The 6,971-nt window shown below is 41.8% G+C and overlaps 1 pseudogene; it reads left to right on the forward strand.

The window, feature by feature from the left end:
• The window catches only part of LOC100946070, a 36,674-nt pseudogene extending 30,260 nt beyond the window's left edge, over positions 1 to 6,414 (forward strand).
• Positions 6,415 to 6,971: the final 557 nt, after the last annotated feature.

The following is a 6,971-nucleotide window of genomic DNA, read 5'->3' on the forward strand; positions in this document are numbered from 1 at the left end:
AAAAAAAAAAAAAAGAAATCTATTTAAGTAGAGCTACTCCTGTTTTGGGGGGTAGAGATTTCATTTACATACAATATCACTTCCCATGCCTTTGACCTTTGGGCATTTGATATTTAAATACCTTCAGGTATCTCTATATTTATATCTTTCTCTAGTTTGTTATTTCCTTGAATACACTTTCTACCCCAATCTTTCTGTCTACCCCCTCTTTATGGCTAACAACTTTTAGATTTGCCCTTATGGGGGCTATTTTATATATCTTGTAGGTGTGTTTCAATCTTTTTTCTCTTCTGTATATTCTCATATAGCTTGTCTTCAACCTTCTTACCTAGAATGAACAGTAAAATATCAGCTAAATCTGCTCCTGGAAAAGTGGAAAGAAAGGCAAAAAAACAGCAGTAAAATATAAATCTTCAGACAAAAAAAGTGCAACCAAAAGGGAAAAAGGGAGCAAAGGGAAAACAGGCCGAGGTGGCTAACCAAGAAACTAAAGATTTACCAGGAGAATGTGGATCTTTTTGGATATAGGATATATAAACAGGTCCTTCAATAGCCTCCCACTTAAAGTGGCTCCATCCAGTTTGGTAAACTGTGTTGCTACTTGAGTCATAGTGCTGTACAAAATCCCAACTGTTGCTTGAATCTAGTGCCAGGAAACTCAACTATCATTAGAATAAATAAGCCACAAGTGGGAGAAATGGGAGAACATTTCTCTGAGAGAAATGGAGAAACTAAAACTGAGGAGAGTCCAGCTGCTGATGAAGCAGGAGAGAAAGAAGCCAAGTCTGATTAATATCATATACCATGTCTTCTCAGTGGTCCGTCTCCCTTCTTGTACAATCCAGAGGAATATTTTTATCAACTATTTTGTAAATACAAGTTTTTTTTAGTGGCTCTAGAAACATTTTTAAGAAGGAGGAAATCCTACCTCATCCCATTCTTTAAGTGTAAATACTTTTTTTAAAGAGGTGAAATCATTCTCTGGTGTTTATTTTTTGGTACAATCAGAAAATAGTGTGGGATGTTGAATTATGGTTAGTTTTGACTGTCTTGGGTGTCAGCTTAACATTTCATAGATGGGGGTTAGTTTTTATATCCTACAATACAAAGCATACTAATAATAGCATAAATGGCAATATGGAGTCCCAGTCTTCCATTTTATGTCTTGAACATTTTAAATTACTGCTATTCCCATGTTGTTTTTAGTAGAATCATTTCCTAAAGAAAACCACTCCCTTGATTATGACTCTGTCAGAATTGTGTACACCCTGTACCATCTTTGGTCATGGTAGTCCTGTTTTCCTAATAACTTTGTTAATGTATTTTAAAAGACTGAAAATTTGAGTTTATAGTATGTGTGGTAATAAATTATGAATTGGTGGGACTTAGGTAACAACTTACCTAGATTTGAAGATACTGGCACTTGATAACCTCTTAAGGAAAATTTGCCCCCAACTTTTAGCTGGAACGTCTCTGGAATAACTGTTTAAAAAAGAATTACAATTGAGATGATTTGTTTGTGGCAAAAGAATTTTGAAGACCACAATAAACCTAATTGGGAGATTCAAAAAAAAATAAAATAAAATTACAATAAATGGTTTTTTAGATTTGGGGTGCATATGTTAAGAATTGTGTACAAATTGAAATGTCTATACTGATCCTCAACCAATAAAATCTCAGTTACAAAAGAAAAACACTTTAACTAGGTTTTATGGCACTTTTTAGCCATTGGCAATCTTTTTTATGTGTGAATAACTGTATAGTTGTATGTAAGTTTAGTATAACGTGAGCAACTATGACTGCTGACAATTGATTTCCTTTGTGAGCTTATTAGCTTATGGTTTTCTCTTAGTACAGTATCTCAATGATAGGAAAGTCTATGGAGAATATGAAACTCACAGATGGCAATGGAGAACCCATAAGGTTTTATAAAGATAATTATATTAGTTTCTTTGGGCTGTCCTAAGAAATTACCTCAAACTAGTACCAAAAATCTAATTGATTCTTGATGTGGTGTATGAAAGTACTTTTTCCCTGAATAATATTTTGCTTAGTCATTAATGTGTTCATTAGAAAAGCTTATTTTGGGCAGCGCCTGTGGCTCAGTGAGTAGGGTACCAGCCCCATATACCAAGGGTGGCAGGATTGAACCCGGCCCCAGCCAAACTGCAACAACAACAACAAAATAAATAAAAAAGCTTATTTTAGGGGCCAGGCAAAGGGTCTTACACCTATAATTCCAGCACTTTGGGGGGGATCACTTGAGACTAGGAGTTTGAGGTTACAGTGAGCTATCATAGCACTATTCACCACAGTGTGGATAACAGAGCAAGGTCTTGTCTCCAAGAAAAAAAAAAGAGGGGCATATTTTAAATATTGGCATAGTAATGAAAATATACTTATCCAGGCTACCATATGGGGAATAGAAAGCAGGGTATAAAGAAAGGAGAGAGGTGATTTTATTACTGAATATTATATTTGCCAAAAAGGAGATATAATGTATAAATGTGATATATGAGATCTGACAATTAAGTTCACAAATTATTTATGCTAGAAAAAGTGCTACATACCTCATTGCTGAATATCACTATGGATACCTTCAATGTACTCTCCTTGGAAAGCTATGCAGAGATGCTAGTGCCTGGTCTACCCTTTAAATCAATTTTAGAACTCTTTTTCTGGAATGGCCATCAAAACTGTCATTGTATTAACCTTGATGTTCTGAATGTCATCAAAATGTTTTCCTTCCAATATTTCCTTTATCTTCAAGTAAAGAAAAAAGTCACTGGATGCCAGATCAGGTGAGTAGGGAGGTTGTTCCAATACAGTCATTTGTTTACTGGGTAAAAACTCCCTCACAGACAGTGCTGTGAGCTGGTGCATTGTCTTGATGCAAGATCCATGAATTGTGGGTCAAGATTTTCAGTTAATATTTTTGTAACTGTTTCTCTATTGATGTTTACTTGGTCTGCTATGCTTCTCATAGTCAGCTGATGATTGCCCAGTTCTAGGACTTTTTGTAATGTTTGGCAGTTCTGCTTTTTACTGGCTGCCCTGACCTCTCTTCATCAGTGATGCTTTCTCTCCCCTCAGAAAAACACTTAATACATTTGTATACTGCCATTTTCTTCATGGTATTATCCCCATAAACTTGGACAAACACTTCTCTGATTTCACTTTCACTCTTGCCACGTTTAACAAATTTGTTATTTGTTTGTTGCTCTAATTCAAGCTCTGACATTCACCTGACAGCATGCAAAAACATGCAACATTAAATAATGAATGTGGAGTCCAGTAGGGAGCTGGTGACCTTAATGACAGTGAAGACCTCTTCAGCATCATGCCTTCAGGTTGGTGAGGCTTCCCAGGTCAGCTGGGTTTTTGGCCTTGAAGTCTCAGTCACACAGCGAGTGCTAGTCCTTCGGACCAAGTCCTGGAAGCAGGATCCCAGGCAGCGCAGCTCAAGCGGGACTTTCAGGAGAGCCAGACCCCACAGGACTCCACACTCTACAGTGACTACGGCAGCTCCAAGAACCAGCAGCTTGGGCCCTGTGCAACATCTGGGGATGAGGCCCAGGGTGGGGTGGGCAGGCAGGTGCAGAGAGGGGATGGGGGGCATCCAGCAGCTTCCAGCCTGCTCATAAGGAGGCTAGTTTTCTGTGCCCGCTGCCCCACCCATCAGTCCCCAGGAACCGCCAGTGCATTTTTAAGCAATGGTAATGGATTTCTGGGGGTAGCTGCACCCATGTCCCCCATCCCTTCCCCACTGCACGGTCTGCAGAGCCTCCAAATGGAGCCTCCCTGGACCTGTGGCTGCTGCCACCTGCACCCCTGCCCAGGCTGGCCCTAGAGCACATACCTGGGACTGCAGCCTCATAGTGGGTGGAGGGACATGCAGAGGCAGCAGGGATGGATCACACTTTATTTTTAAAAAATTCTTTGGGTATATAAAAATTTTATTTTTATTAATTTCATTTTTTATTTTGTATTTTTAAAATATATTTTCTCTTTTGAGTGTTTCCAACTATGAATTGCCAAATAGAAAACACACACACACACATACACAGCCTCAAGCTGTCACCCTGGGTAGAGTGCTGTGGCATCACAGCTCACAGCAACCTCTAACTCCTGGGCTTAAGCGATTCTCTTGCCTCAGCCTCCCAATTAGCTGGGACTATAGGTGCCCGCCACAACCCCTGGCTATTTTTTTGGTTGTAGTTGTCATTGTTGTTTGACAGGCCCAGGCTGGATTCAAACCTGCCAGCTCTGGTGTATGTGGCTGGTGCCTTAGCTGCTTTACCTACAGGTGCTGAGCCAAGTTTATTTCCTTTTATTGTTTGTTTAAATACAAAGCTAACCACAAACAGGTATAATCAAGACATTTTTATCTCACATTTACACATTTCCATCAGATCCTCCTCCAACTCACTGCTTACCAGGCTGGATAGGGTCGGGGGAAGACTTTCTTAGGTAGCACCATCAAGAGGTCTGGGGTAGAGGGTGGATAGAGGACACAGAAAAGTTCTCATGCCTGTCTCCATTCACATTTACCTAGGACCAGGGTGAGCCGGAGACCCCAGGTCAGGGCTCCTGAGCCCTGGTCACCTGGGGACTGAAGGGACAGTGTATGAAAAATGGTCCTACTTAAGGAGGAAGAGGAAGCCATCTATTCCTCCTGCCATCACAGTAGGAATGAAAACTTTAGCCTCAGCTCGGCGCCCATAGCTCAGTGGTTAGGGCGCCAGTCACATACACCGAGTTCAAACACACCTGTGTCTGCTAAACAACAATGACAACTGCAACAAAAAAATAGCCGGGCGTTTTGGCAGGGGCCTGTAGTTCCAGCTACTTGGGAGGTTGAGGCAGGAGAATCACTTAAGCCTAAGAGTTAGAGATTTCTGTGAGCTGTGATGCTACAGTATTCTACCGAGGGTGACAAAGTAAGACTCTGCCTAAAAAAAAAAAAAAAAAAAAAAGAAAGAAAGAAAGAAGAAAAAGAAAATTTTAGTCTTATTCTTGATCCCTGGGGGCCGCAGAGCCCTATCCACATACCTGCACACCTACCTGGGCACTTTTCTCTGAGGCAGGCGGTGGCAGCTGATGGGGGGGTCCTCACAGTCCAGTTTCATGGCTGCATCTTCACAGGAAGGACACCAGGTGGGTTGACAAAACAGAGGTCCTTGATAGCAGATCTGGAATTTACAGCCCTGCAGAATTGGGTGTGTGGGGTAGGGACGGAGTATCAGGTAAGTAATTTCTGGTCCCACTATAAAACTTTATTTTTGATTAGAATATATTACTATCTCAAATCTCCTCTATAAAAACAAAAATAACACCCCCCCAAATAACCTAGCCACTTAACTCACTTCAAGACCTATATATATGTAAATTGTTTACTGTTTTTTTGGGGGGGTTCTTTTTTACTTATTATTATTATTTTGAGACAGAGTCTCACTTCGTCACCCTTGGTAGAGTGCTGTGGTGTCATAGCTCATAGCAACCTCAAAATCTTGGGCTCAGGTGATTCTCTTCCCTCAGCCTCCCCAAGTAGCTGGCACTACAGGCACCCACTACAATGCCTGGCTATTTTTAGAGACTGTCTCGCACCTGTGAGCTCAGGTCAATCCACCTACCTCAGCCTCCCAGAGTGCTAGGATTACAGGCCTGAGCCACCATGCCTGGCTATTATTATTATTATTATTATTTGCAGTTTTTGGTCGGGGCTGGGTTTGAACCCACTACCTCCGGCATATAGGGCCAGCGCCCTACTCCTTTGAGCCATAGGCACTGCCCAGTTATTATTATTATTTTTAACATAAATTCAGTATTTGCATTTCTATAAAGAATTAACCCAGTTTCAAGAAAGCCTGCCCTGGCAGGGTTGGAAAACAATTCTTTCCTTGCCCACATCTTTTTTGATTACCCCCCACCCCAATGCTTTAAGATGCCCCAAAGAATGGCAGCCTCTGGAAGAGTAAATCCGTGCCTGGCTCATGCTCCTGGGCCTGGAGGTCAGTAAGCTTTCAAGAAAGCAAAGGGAAAGACTAGCTCACTGTGAAAAGTTTTAAAAAAATTCATTTACTTTAATGTGTGCCTATAAAGACATCAGGAGAACAAGAGCTTGAAACATCTCCTCCAGGCTTCACAAGGCAATGTCTTCCTCACACCCACCCCTCCGTGGACCTCTGGAGTGTGGGGACAAAGTCTCCTTCCACTGGAGGTAGGAGACTCACCTGGCTTCCTAGTTCAAGATGAGGCTGGAGTTTTTGGAAGCTCTGTTGCTTCAGATTTTTGGTTTGGAAAAGGTGCCAGGGACCTCTCCTGGCATCTTTGATCTTCTATTCCTCAGACTTCATGGTATTCCATATTGAGTTCCCAGTATTTCTTTTCTCATTACTTGTAGATTCCAGCTAATGGTTTCCCCTGACATTTTACATCGTGATGTACAACTGAGTTCTCTTCCTGAAGAAGGGAATGCACTCCAGAGCTTTTGTTAGGACGCATGTAAGAATAGATCTTTGCCCGGGAAACACGTTCTCCCTGTCAGTGTGGGGCCTTCCCAACCCCTCCATTCTACCATCTCTGGGCCTGGGCTGGTTGCTGCAGTTGCCACTACTGCTGCTGCCACCACCTCCACCATGTGAGGCTTGGACATCCTCCCACCTCTAGTCGTGGCTGGTCTTAGCCACTGCCTGGGATCTCCCATGAAACCAAGCTTTTGAAAAAAGTTGGAACAACTGTAGCCAAAGATAATTTTCTTTATAATTAAGGATATGGGTAAATAGGAAATCTCATACGCTGATGGTGGAAGCATAAACTGTTAAATTCTTTATAGAACACATTTTTTTTTTTTTGAGACAGAGCCTCAAGCTATCCCCCTGGGCAGAGTGCCGTGGCACCACAGCTCACAGCAACCTCCAACTCCTGGGCTCAAGTGAGTCTCCTGCCTCAGCCTCCCAAGTAGCTGGGAC

This window comes from Otolemur garnettii, unplaced genomic scaffold (assembly GCF_000181295.1).
Source record: "Otolemur garnettii isolate 467f Iridium unplaced genomic scaffold, OtoGar3 scaffold00344, whole genome shotgun sequence".
Classification (NCBI taxonomy): Eukaryota; Metazoa; Chordata; class Mammalia; order Primates; family Galagidae; genus Otolemur; species Otolemur garnettii.